The 13,587-nt window shown below is 39.5% G+C and overlaps 1 non-coding gene across 1 annotated transcript; it reads left to right on the forward strand.

Moving 5' to 3' along the window:
• The first annotated feature begins 5,014 nt into the window (after window positions 1–5,014).
• Window positions 5,015–5,122, forward strand: LOC130978059 (small nucleolar RNA R71). Its single transcript, XR_009085723.1, has one exon. It is a non-coding gene; the product is annotated as a small nucleolar RNA R71 (small nucleolar RNA).
• The last annotated feature ends 8,465 nt before the right edge of the window (window positions 5,123–13,587 follow it).

Genomic DNA, 13,587 nt, shown 5'->3' on the forward strand with positions numbered 1-13,587 from the left:
CATTTAGGTGCCAGTTCCGGCGTTTAACGCTGGAATTCCTGAGGGTGACTTTGAACGACGGTTTGGGCCATCAAATCTTGGGCAAAGTATGGACTATCATATATTGCTGGAAAGCCCAGGATGTCTACTTTCCAACGCTGTTGAGAGCGCGCCAATTGGGCTTCTGTAGCTCCAGAAAATCCACTTCGAGTGCAGGGAGGTCAGAATCCAACAGCATCTGCAGTCCTTTTCAGTCTCTGAATCAGATTTTTGCTCAGATCCCTCAATTTCAGCCAGAAAATACCTGAAATCACAGAAAAACACACAAACTCATAGTAAAGTCCAGAAAAGTGAATTTTAACTAAAAACTAATAAAAATATACTAAGAACTCAACTAAAACTACTAAAAACATACTAAAAACAATGCCAAAAAGTGTACAAATTATCCGCTCATCACAACACCAAACTTAAATTGTTGCTTGTCCCCAAGCAACTGAAGATCAAATAAGATAAAAAGAAGAGAAGATGCAATGAACTCCAAAAACATCTATGAAGATCAGTATTAATTAGATGAGCGGGGCTTTTAACTTTTTGCCTCTGAATAGTTTTGGCATCTCACTTTATCCTTTGGAACTCAGAATGATTGGCTTCTTTAGGAACTCAGAATCCAGATAGTGTTATTGATTCTCCTAGTTAAGTATGATGATTCTTGAACACAGCTACTTATTGAGTCTTGGCCGTGGCCCAAAGCACTCTGTCTTTCCAGTATTACCACCGGATACATACATGCCACAGACACATAATTGGGTGAACCTTTTCAGATTGTGACTCAGCTTTGCTAAAGTCCCCAATTAGAGGTGTCCAGGGTTCTTAAGCACACTCTTATTGCCTTGGATCACAACTTTATTTCTTTTTTTCGATTTTTTCTCTCTTTTTTTTTCGCCTCTTTTTTTTTTTCACTGCTTTTTCTTGCTTCAAGAATCATTTTTATGATTTTTCAGATCCTCAGTAACATGTCTCCTTTTTCATCATTCTTTCAAGAGCCAACATTCATGAACCACAAATTCAAAAGACATATGCACTGTTCAAGCATACATTCATAGAACAAAAGTGTTGCCACCACATCAAAATAATTAAACTGTTATAAAATTCAAAATTCATGCAATTCTTTTCTTTTTCAATTAAGAACAGTTCTTAAGAAAGGTGATGGATTCATAGGACATTCATAACTTTAAGGCATAGACACTAATGATCATAAGACACAAACATAGATAAACATAAAGCATAATTTTCGAAAAACAAGGAAATAAAGAACAAGGAGATTAAAGAACGGGTCCACCTTAGTGATGGCGGCTTGTTCTTCCTCTTGAAGGTCTTATGGAGTGCTTGAGCTCCTCAATGTTTCTTCCTTGTCTTTGTTACTCCTCTCTCATGATTCTTTGATCTTCTCTAATTTCATGGAGGAGAATGGAGTGTTCTTGGTGCTCCACCCTTAGTTGTCCCATGTTGGAACTCAATTCTCCTAGGGAGGTGTTAATTTGCTCCCAATAGTCTTGTGGAGGAAAGTGCATCCCTTGAGGTATCTCAGGGATCTCATGATGAGAGGGGTCTCTTGTTTGCTCCATCCTTTTCTTGGTGATGGGCTTGTCCTCATCAATGGGGGTGTCTCCTTCTATGTCAACTCCAACTGAATAACAGAGGTGACAAATGTGATGAGGAAAGGCTAACCTTGCCAAGGTGGAAGACTTGTCTGCCACCTTGTAGAGTTCTTGAGCTATGACCTTATGAACTTCCACTTCTTCTCCAATCATGATGCTATGAATCATGATGGCCCGGTCTAGAGTAACTTCGGACCGGTTGCTAGTGGGAATGATTGAGCGTTGGATAAACTCCAACCATCCTCTAGCCACGGGCTTGAGGTCATGCCTTCTCAATTGAACCGGCTTCCCTCTTGAATCTCTCTTCCATTGTGCGCCCTCTTCACATATAACTGTGAGGACTTGGTCTAACCTTTGATCAAAGTTGACCCTTCTAGTGTAAGGATGTTCATCTCCTTGCATCATGGGCAAGTTGAATGCTAACCTTACACTTTCCGGACTAAAATCCAAGTATTTCCCCCGAACCATAGTAAGATAATTCTTTGGATCCGGGTTCACACTTTGATCATGGTTCTTGGTGATCCATGCATTGGCATAGAACTCTTGAACCATCAAGATTTCGACTTGTTGAATGGGGTTGGTAAGCACTTCCCAACCTCTTCTTCGGATCTCATGGCGGATCTCCGGGTATTCACCCTTTTTGAGTGAAAAGGGGACCTCGGGGATCACCTTCTTTAAGGCCACAACTTCATAGAAGTGGTCTTGATGCACCTTTGAGATGAATCTATCCATCTTCCATGACTCGGAGGTGGAAGCTTTTGCCTTCCCTTTCCTCTTTCTAGAGGTTTCTCCGGCCTTGGATGCCATAAATGGTTATGGAAAAACGAAAAAGCAACGCTTTTACCACACCAAACTTAAAGGTTTGCTCGTCCTCGAGCAAAAGAAGAAAGAAGAGAGTAGAAGAAGAAGAAATGAGGAAGAAGGGAATGGCTTAGTGTATTCGGCCAAAGAGGGGGAGAAGTGGTTTTAAGGTTGTGTGAAAATGAATGAGTGAAGAGGGGTTTATATAGGAGAGGGGGGAGATGGGGTTCGGCCATTATGGGAGGGTTTGGGAGGGAAAGTGGTTTGAATTTGAAGGGTGAGGTTGGTGGGGTTTTATGAAGGATGGATGTGAGTGGTGAATAGAAAGATGGGATTTGATAGGTGAGGGGTTTTTGGGGAAGAGGTATTGAGGTGATTGGTGAATGGGTGAAGAAGAAGAGAGAGTGGTGGGGTTGGTGGGGATCCTGTGGGGTCCACAGATCCTAGTGGTGTCAAGGAAAAGTCATCACTGCACCAAATGGCATTCAAAATCGTGTTTTGAGCCATTTCTGGCGTTAAACGCCGGGCTGGTGCCCATTCCTGGCGTTTAACGCCAGGTTCTTGCCCTTTTCTGGCGTTTAACGCCAGTCTGGTGCCCCTTTCTGGCGTTAAACGCCCAGAATGGTGCCAGACTGGGCGTTAAACGCCCAACTGCTAGCCTCACTGGCGTTTAAACGCCAGTGAGTTCTTCCTCCAGGGTGTGCTGTTTTTCTTCCTGTTTTTCATTCTGTTTTTGCTTTTTCAATTAATTTTGTGTCTTCTTATGATCATCAACCTACAAAATAACAAAAAATAGCAAAAGAAAATATATAAAATATAACATTGGGTTGCCTCCCAACAAGCGCTTCTTTAATGTCAGTAGCTTGACAGAGGGCTCTCATGGAGCCTCACAGATACTCAGAGCAATGTTGGAACCTCCCAACACCAAACTTAGAGTTTGAATGTGGGGGTTCAACACCAAACTTAGAGTTTGGTTGTGGCCTCCCAACACCAAACTTAGAGTTTGACTGTGGGGGCTCTGCTTGTCTCTGATTTGAGAGAAGCTCTTCATGCTTCCTCTCCATGGTGACAGAGGGATATCCTTGAGCCTTAAACACAAAGGATTCTTCATTCACTTGAATGATCAGTTCACCTCCATCAACATCAATCACAGCCTTTGCTGTGGCTAGGAAGGGTCTGCCAAGGATGATGTTTTCATCCATGCACTTCCCAGTTTCTAGGACTATGAAATCAGTAGGGATGTAATGGTCTTCAATCTTAACCAAAACATTCTCTACAAGTCCATAAGCTTGTTTTCTTGAGTTGTCTGCCATCTCTAGTGAGATTCTTGCAGCTTGTACCTCAAAGATCCCTAGCTTCTCCATTACAGAGAGAGGCATGAGGTTTACACTTGACCCTAAGTCACACAGAGCCTTCTTAAAGGTCATGGTGCCTATGGTACAAGGTATTGAAAACTTCCCAGGATCTTGTCTCTTTTGGGGTAATTTCTGCCTAGACAAGTCATCCAGTTCTTTGGTGAGCAAAGGAGGTTCATCCTCCCAAGTCTCATTTCCAAATAACTTGTCATTTAGCTTCATGATTGCTCCATGGTATTTAGCAACTTGCTCTTCAGTGACATACTCATCCTCTTCAGAGGAGGAATACTCATCAGAGCTCATGAAAGGCAAAAGTAAGTCCAATGGAATCTCTATGGTCTCATTTTGAGCCTCAGATTCCCATGGTTCCTCATTGGGGAACTCTGTGGAGGTCAGTGCACGCCCATTGAAGCCTTCCTCAGTGGCATCCACTTCCTCTCCTTCCTCTCCAAATTCGGCCATGTTGATGGCCTTGCACTCTCCTTTTGGATTTTCTTCTGTGTTGCTTGGGAGAGTACTAGGAGGGAGTTCAGTAATTTTCTTGCTCAGCTGTTCCACTTGTGCCTCCAAATTCCTAATGGAGGACCTTGTTTCAGTCATGAAACTTTGAGTGGTTTTGATTAGATCAGAGACCATGGTTGCTAAGTCAGAGGGGTTCTGCTTAGAATTCTCTGTCTGTTGCTGAGAAGATGATGGAAAAGGCTTGCCATTGCTAAACCTGTTTCTTCCACCATTATTGTTATTGGAACCTTGTTGAGGTCTCTCTTGATTCTTCCATGAGAAACTTGGGTGGTTTCTCCATGAAGAATTATAGGTGTTTCCATAGGGTTCTCCTAGGTAATTCACCTCTTCCATTGAAGGGTTCTCAGGATCATAGGCTTCTTCCTCAGATGAAGCATCCTTAGTACTGCTTGGTGCATTTTGCATTCCAGACAGACTCTGAGAAATCAAATTGACTTGTTGAGTCAATATTTTATTTTGAGCCAGTATGGCATTCAGAGCATCAATCTCAAGAACTCCTTTCTTCTGACCAGTCCCATTGTTCACAGGATTCCTTTCAGAAGTGTACATGAGTTGGTTATTTGCAACCATTTCGATGAGCTCTTGAGCTTCTGTAGGCGTCTTCTTCAGATGAAGAGATCCTCCAGCAGAGCTATCCAAAGACATCTTGGATAGTTCAGAGAGACCATCATAGAAAATACCTATGATGCTCCATTCAGAAAGCATGTCAGAAGGACATTTTCTGATCAATTGTTTGTATCTTTCCCAAGCTTCATAGAGGGATTCACCATCCTTCTGTCTGAAGGTTTGGACTTCCACTCTAAGCTTACTCAATTTTTGAGGTGGAAAGAACTTTGCCAAGAAGGCATTGATTAGCTTTTCCCAAGAGTCCAGGCTTTCTTTAGGTTGAGAGTCCAACCATATTCTAGCTCTGTCTCTTACAGCAAAAGGGAATAGCATCAGTCTGTAGACCTCAGGGTCAACCCCATTAGTCTTGACTGTGTCACAGATTTGCAAGAATCCAGCTAAAAACTGATGAGGATCTTCCAATGGAAGTCCATGGAACTTGCAATTCTGTTGCATTAGAGAAACTAATTGAGGCTTAAGCTCAAAGTTGTTTGCTCCAATGGCAGGGATAGAGATGCTTCTCCCATAGAAGTCGGGAGTAGGTGTAGTAAAGTCACCCAGCACCTTCCTTGCATTGTTGGCATTGTTGTTGTTTTCGGCTGCCATGGGTTCTTCTTCTTTTAAGAATTCGGTTAGGTCCTCAACAGAGAGTTGTGCCTTAGCTTCTCTTAGCTTTCGCTTCAAGGTCCTTTTAGGTTCAGGGTCAGCTTCAACAAGAATGCCTTTGTCTCTGCTCCTGCTCATATGAAAGAGAAGAGAACAAGAAAATGTGGAATCCTCTATGTCACAGTATAGAGATTCCTTGAGGTGTCAGAGGAAAAGAAAAATAGAAGAAAGAAGAAGGAGAATTCGAACTTGATCAGATAGAGTTCGAATTGTGCATTAAGAAGGAGTGATACTCCATAAATAGAAGGATGTGAGAAGAGGGGAAGAGAGTTTTCGAAAATTAATCAAAGAGATTTTTGAAAACATTTTGAAAAATTGATTGATAATTTTCGAAAACTCAAAGTGGAAAAGAAATCAAGTGATTTTTGAAAAAGATTTTGAAATTAGAAATTAAAAAGATTTGATTGAAAATTTATTTTGAAAAAGATGTGATTAAAAAGATATGATTGAAAAGTTATGGTTTTAAAAAGATGTGATTTAGAAGATATGATTTGAAAACAATTTTAAAAAGATTTGATTTTAAAACAATTTGAAAAGATTTGATTTTAAAAATTAATGACTTGCCTAACAAGAAAAGATATGATTCAAACATTAAACCTTTCTCAACAGAAAAGGCAACATACTTAAGATGTTCAATCAAATCATTAATTGTTAGTAAGTATCTTTGAAAAAGGAAAGAAATTGATTTTGAAAATATTTGATTGAAAAGATATGATTTGAAAAAGATTTGATTTTGAAAAACTTTGAAAACTTGAAAAAAAAAATTGATTTGAAAACAAAATCTTCCCCCTTGTGCCATCCTGGCGTTAAACGCCCAGAATGGTATCCATTCCCAGAATGGTATCCATTCTGGCGTTTAACGCCCAAAATGCTACCTTTTTGGGCGTTAAACGCCCAACCAGGTACCCTGGCTGGCGTTTAAACGCCAGTCTGTCCTTCTTCACTGGGCGTTTTGAACGCCCAGTTTTTCTGTGTAATTCCTCTGCTGCATGTTCTGAATCTTCAGTCCCCTGTACTATTGACTTGAAAATAGAACCAAGATCAAATAAACAAGGCATGCAAGACACCAAACTTAAGATTAGACACTAGACTCAAGCAAGAAACATAAAGTATTTTTGGTTTTTATGATTTTAAAATTTTTTGTGCTTTTTTCGAAAATTATGTGAAAACAGAAAATAAAAGTTTCAGAATTCTCAATTTGGATTCCAGGAATCATTGCAATGCTAGTCTAAGACTCCGGTCCAGGAATTAGACATGGCTTCACAGCCAGCCAAGCTTTCAAAGAAAGCTTCGGTCCAAAACACTAGACATGGCCAATGGCCAGCCAAGCCTTAGCAGATCATCGCTCCAGTAGCAAGATTGATAGAGATCAACAAGCTATTGTGATGATTAGTTGAAACCTCGGTCCAATCAGATTAGACATGGCTTCACAGCCAGCCAGATTTCAGCAGATCACCATGAAACACTAGAATTCATTCTTAAGAACTCTGAAGAAAAATACCTAATCTAAGCAACAAGATGAACCGTCAGTTGTCCATACTCAAGAACAATCCCCGGCAACGGCGCCAAAAACTTGGTGGGCGAAATTGTGATCACTACAACTTCGCACAACTAACCAGCAAGTGCACTGGGTCGTCCAAGTAATACCTTACGTGAGTAAGGGTCGATCCCACGGAGATTGTTGGTATGAAGCAAGCTATGGTCACCTTGTAAATCTCAGTCAGGCAGACTCAAATGGGTATAGTGATAAACGAATAAAGCATAAAGATAAAGATAGAGATACTTATGTATATCGTTGATGAGAGCTTCAGATAAGCGAATGAAGATGCCTTCCCTTCTGTCTCTCTGCTTTCCTACTGTCTTCATCCAATCCTTCTTACTCCTTTCCATGGCAAGCTCATGTAGGGTTTCACCGTTGTCAGTGGCTACCTCCCATCCTCTCAGTGAAAATGTTCCCATGCTCTGTCACAGCATATGGCTAATCAGCTGTCGGTTCTCGGTCAGGCCGGAATAAAATCCATCGATCCTTTTGCGTCTGTCACTAACGCCCCGCCTGCTAGGAGTTTGAAGCACGTCACAGTCATTCAGTCATTGAATCCTACTCAGAATACCACAGACAAGGTTAGACCTTCCGGATTCTCTTGAATGCTGCCATCAGTTCTCGCCTATACCACGAAGACTCTGATCTCACGGAATGGCTGGCTCGTTTGTCAGGCGAGCACTCGTTTGTCATGCGATCAACCATGCATCGTGTATCAGGAATCCAAGAGATATTCACTAAGCCTCGTATGCTTGTAGAACAAGAGTGGTTGTCAGTCACTTTGTTCATAAGTGAGAATGATGATGAGTGTCACGGATCATCTCATTCATCAAGTTGAAGAACAGGTGATATCTTGGAACAAGAACAAGCGGAATTGAATAGAAGAACAATAGTAATTGCATTAATACTCGAGGTACAGCAGAGCTCCACACCTTAATCTATGGTGTGTAGAAACTCCACCGTTGAAAATACATAAGAACAAGGTCTAGGCATGGCCGTGAGGCCAGCCTCCTAATGATCTAAGAACTAGATGTCCAAAGATGATCAAAGGATCTAAAAATAATCCAAAGATGAAAATACAATAGTAAAAGGTCCTACTTATAGAAAACTAGTAGCCTAGGGTGTACAGAGATGAGTAAATGACATAAAAATCCACTTCCGGGCCCACTTGGTGTGTGCTTGGGCTGAGCAATGGAGCATTTTCGTGTAGAGACTCTCCTTGGAGTTAAACGCCAACTTTTATGCCAGTTTGGGCGTTTAACTCCCATTTAGGTGCCAGTTCCGGCGTTTAACGCTGGAATTCCTGAGGGTGACTTTGAACGCCGGTTTGGGCCATCAAATCTTGGGCAAAGTATGGACTATCATATATTGCTGGAAAGCCCAGGATGTCTACTTTCCAACGCCGTTGAGAGCGCGCCAATTGGGCTTCTGTAGCTCCAGAAAATCCACTTCGAGTGCAGGGAGGTCAGAATCCAACAGCATCTGCAGTCCTTTTCAGTCTCTGAATCAGATTTTTGCTCAGATCCCTCAATTTCAGCCAGAAAATACCTGAAATCACAGAAAAACACACAAACTCATAGTAAAGTCCAGAAAAGTGAATTTTAACTAAAAACTAATAAAAATATACTAAGAACTCAACTAAAACTACTAAAAACATACTAAAAACAATGCCAAAAAGTGTACAAATTATCCGCTCATCACTCAACTAACTAAACAAAACATGAAATTAAACTAATTCTACCAATATGTACAAAAGAGAAAATGAAAGGATTTTACCATGGTGGGGTGTCTCCCACCTAGCACTTTTGTTTATTGTCCTTAAGTTGGACTTATGGGGAGCTCCTCATCAAGGTGGCTTGTGCTTGTATTCATCTTGGAACTCCCACCAATGCTTGGTTCTCCATTGTGCCCCAAGATTTCCTATGGGTTGAGCCAAGTGTTGATGGAGTTCTTCACAAGCTTGGGGCTCCCCATGTTGATCCTCTTTTTCTAATCTGGGATCCCACACTTTATTTTCACACCTGTCTTGAAGTTGATCATAATTATTAGTCCATCCGGGTGGTGAGTAAGGTGAATTCTCTATATAGTGGCCAACAATCCTCCTAGACCCATCTATTTGAGCACTACTCCAACCTTTATATCTCATGTTTGATGCATCAACCATAATGAGCCTTGATTTGCAACACCCACCACAAAACCTTTTCCGCTTACGCTTCATCCCACAAACTTCCCTAAGTTGGCCATCCGTTTCAAGCAAACCATATTCAAGTGGTATAATAAAACTAATAGAAATGAATTTCACCCACTCAAATGAAGGTATAGATGGCAACCTAGGCAAAGATGCTTCCAAAGATCTTGACAAAGCATAGCCAACCCTCGTTCTTCTATTTCTAGGGACTTCCACCTCTTCACAAGATCTCTTGATCTCAATCCTTTGTTCAACAATTTTATCGAAACCTTTTCCTTTACTCAAATCATAATAGGGAAGGTGAGAAAAATTTACCTCCTCAACGCTTTCAAATCCAACCGGAGAAGGTTCTTCATGCTCAAAGGATTCTTCACCACTAAGACTTGATGCTTGATCTTCATCACCAAGGGAACTCAATTCTTTCTCTATCCCATCCAAGTCTTCATATGGAATATGCCTTGGAAGGTGTGCACTTTCCTCCCTAGCATCAATTTCAATCATCTTGGAGGGGTTTTCTTCAACTCTATGTTCCCATGGAGGCTCCGCATCTCCTAAGTCTTCTACCACTTCTTCCTTGTTTTCAACAATTAAAGCTTCCTCCAATTGTTCCAATACAAAGCAACTTCCTTCATTTCCCACCGGAGTTTCCAATCTCTCCTTCATGCTATGTTCTTCATTCGATTCTCCACATGTAGCCATGGGAGTTCCTTGAGTGTTCAAGCATTGGGAGGCTAATTGATTTGTTACCGCTTCCAAGGCGGTCATAAAATTTTGCACATCTCTTTTTATCTCTTCTTGCCCTTGAACAAGAACACCAAGGGTTTCATCCATTAGAGATTGGGGTGGGTGGAAGGGTTCCTCATTTTGCGGAGAGGGTTCATAATAGGAAGGTTGTTCTTCTTGGTAGAGTTGTGGTGGTTCAATGTTTTCCACTCTTTCTACTTGTTGCACAACACACTCCATGGTTGCTTGAAATTGATCCAATGCTTCCTTGAGATGATCCCTTGACTCTTGTTCCTCTTGGATGTCATGAGTAGGATCATAGGACTCTTGGATTGAAGGACATAAGTATTCTTCCATGGGAGGTTGTGGTGGAAAGTAGTATTCATCTTGTGGTTGGAAATTTTCATATGTTGGAGGTGGTTCATCTTGGTAATAATATGGAAGGGGTGGCTCTTGAAAGTGGTGATGTTGGGATGGTGGTGGCTCTATGTGTGGTTCATATGGCTCATATGGTTATTGGAATGATGGATATGGATTAGAATCATATGAAGGTGGTTGGCGAAAAGAGGCTTGTGAGTGTGGTTGGGGCCCATGTTGAGGAGGGGGTTCATAAGCATATAGTGGTGGCTCTTGAAAGTCACAAGGAGATTCACCATAGCCATTGGATTGATATGCATCAAAAAATGGCTCTTCTTCATAGTGCATTGGTGGAGGTTGTTGCCATGAAGATTGATCATATGCATATGGCTCCTCCCACCTTTGATTGTCCCATCCTTGATGCATGTCTTCATTGAAGTTCTCATCACCTACAACATAGTTGTAATCACACTCATAGCCAAAATGAGAATTCATGATAGCAAGAGAGGGCAAAAACAAAAAAATAGTAACAAATAAAGAGTAGAACAAACTAAAAACTAACAAAGAAGCAAAAAGCAAACATATTCACAATATTCACATATATACAATAACCAATAACACAACACCATTGCAATTCCCGGGCAACGGCGCCATTTTGATGATTGGATTTTTGACGGTTTAGAATTTTACAAATGAATTCTCGTTGCAAGTATAGTTTCTAAACCAACAATAATCCTTTCATACAAAAGATTGTTTGTCACAAGTAACAAACCCCTAATTTTATAAACCGAAGTATTCAAACCTCGGGTCGTTCTCCCTAGGAATTACAATAAAGTGTCTTGTTATTGGTTATGAGTTATTTTGGGATTTTGGATAAGAAGCATGAAAAGTAAATGGCAACGAAAATAAACTAACAACTATAAAAGGCTCTTGGCAAGGTATGAAAATTAGAAGTCCTATCCTAGTTATCCTTCTCAATTGTGATGAGAATTGTTCATTGCTACCACTTAGTTAACCTTTACTAAATAAAGGAAAGTCAAGTGGATGAATTGACTTGAGCCACAAGTCCTAGCCAACTCCCAAGGAAAGACTAGCTTTAGTGCACTCCAAACCAATTAGCAATCTCTCCAATTATCAATCAACAAAGGAATTAGATAACTCAAGTGTCACTAATTACTCTACCTAGGCCAAGAGGAACAAAATCTACACTAAAACTAAAAGAGACATTTCAACAAACACATAAAGTGCAATAGAAGTAATCATTATTAAATGCAAGAATTAAAGGAATCTACAGCTACAAAAACAAGAGAACAATAATAGAAAAGCAAAGAAGACACATTTAGTATGAATTACCTCTTATTGAATTGGAAGAATGTAGAAGGAACAATACTAGATCTACAACAAAATATAAGAACAACATAAAGGAAATTACAACAAAAGAGTAGAAGAAGATGAATGTAGCAACAAAGAATTGAGAGATAGAAGTGGAAGAAAGCAAAGATTAAAACCTAGATCTAAGAACTAATCCTAATCCTAATCCTAGAGAGAAGTGAGAGCTTCTCTCTCTAGAAACTAACTCTAACTACTAAACTATGCTAATGGTAACTAACATGTCCATCCCTCTTCAATCCTTGGCTTAAATAGGATCAGAAATGAGTTGGATTGGGCCCACAAGGCTTGTAAATTCGCTAGCCACGAGTTTGCATGAAGTGAACCACGTGCACCAACAACGTGTACGTGTACAGTACGCGTACGGGTCCTTATGCATATAGCAACTATGAAATCTTATATCGTTTCGAAGCCCCGGATGTTAGCTTTCCAACCCAACTGGAACCGCATCATTTGGACCTTTGTAGCTCAAGTTATGGTCATTTAAGTGCGAAGAGGTCGGCTTGACAGCTTTCCGGTTCTTTCATTTCTTCCTGAGTTCTCCAACTTTTCATGCTTTTTTTCTTCATTCCCTTGATCCAATCTTTGCCTCCTAAACATTAAATCACTTAACAAACATATCAAGGTATCTAATGGAATCAAGGAGAATTAGATTTAGCTATTTTAAGTCCTAAAAAGCATGTTTTCACTCTTAAGCACAATTAAAGGAGAATATACAAAACCATGCTATTTCATTGAATAAATGTGGGTAAAATGTGATAAAATCCCCAAAAATTAATACAAGATAAACCCTACAAATGGGGTTTATCAATTAACATTTGCTTTACGACATGAGGTAAGGCTTAGGGTAATTAGGGTATTACATTCGAAATCTTCACCAAAAAATACAAAAAGAGAAAACGAAACATGATTCAAGGTACTCAAAAATTAATCCTCCGTGTTTTTCTTATTTTTCTCTTTCGCAATTTCGATCGCAAAACACTAAATAGTCATATTTTTGTTTATTTTGTAGATTTATTTTGTGTTCTAAAGATAAAGTAGATATTACTATTCTCATTATAGTGTTCATTTTGTGATAACTGTATTACGTCGGTGTAAGAATGTTGTTGTAGTGCTTCTCGTATCGTTTAACCTATATTGCATGAGTTTGAGAGATTTGAATATGTTTTATGCATGGTTGAGTGATTTGCATCTTTAGAATTGAGTTCGTGTGTAGTAATCAGTTAGATGATTTGGTGTATTTTGTCTGAATTGATGTAACAAAGCCATAGAGTGTTGTTGTAGTAATCAGTAAGCACTTTTGGTGCATTTTGACTGAATTTGAGGTGCAATTGATTTTTTTTGTCCTGAATTTGATGTAATTAGACCATAAAATGTTGTTGTAGTGATTTCATTATCATTTTATGCATATTTGAGTAATTTTTATGTCTATTTATAGATGTTTGAGTGATTTGCATGTTTTAAACTGAATTTGTGACAAGTAATCACTTAGTACTTTCAATGTGTTTTGACTGATTTGAGGTGCAATTAGAGTTTTTGTCCTGGATTTAGTGTAATTAAGCCATAGAATATTGCTGTAGTGATTCTGTTCTCATTTTATACATGTTTAAGTGATTTGCATGTTTATTAAGTAATTATAAAATTATTTTTTTATTTCTATGGTTTCTTTTTCAGAATATCTAGTAAAATACTATTTTTTTAATTCCGTATTATATTGTGCATTAAAATCTTTATTAATCCAATTTTTATCAATCTCAAAAAATTCCTCTTTTATTATAACTCCTAAAATTTGAGAGACAATTG

The sequence above is a fragment of the Arachis stenosperma genome, chromosome 4, assembly GCF_014773155.1.
Source record: "Arachis stenosperma cultivar V10309 chromosome 4, arast.V10309.gnm1.PFL2, whole genome shotgun sequence".
NCBI lineage: Eukaryota > Viridiplantae > Streptophyta > Magnoliopsida > Fabales > Fabaceae > Arachis > Arachis stenosperma.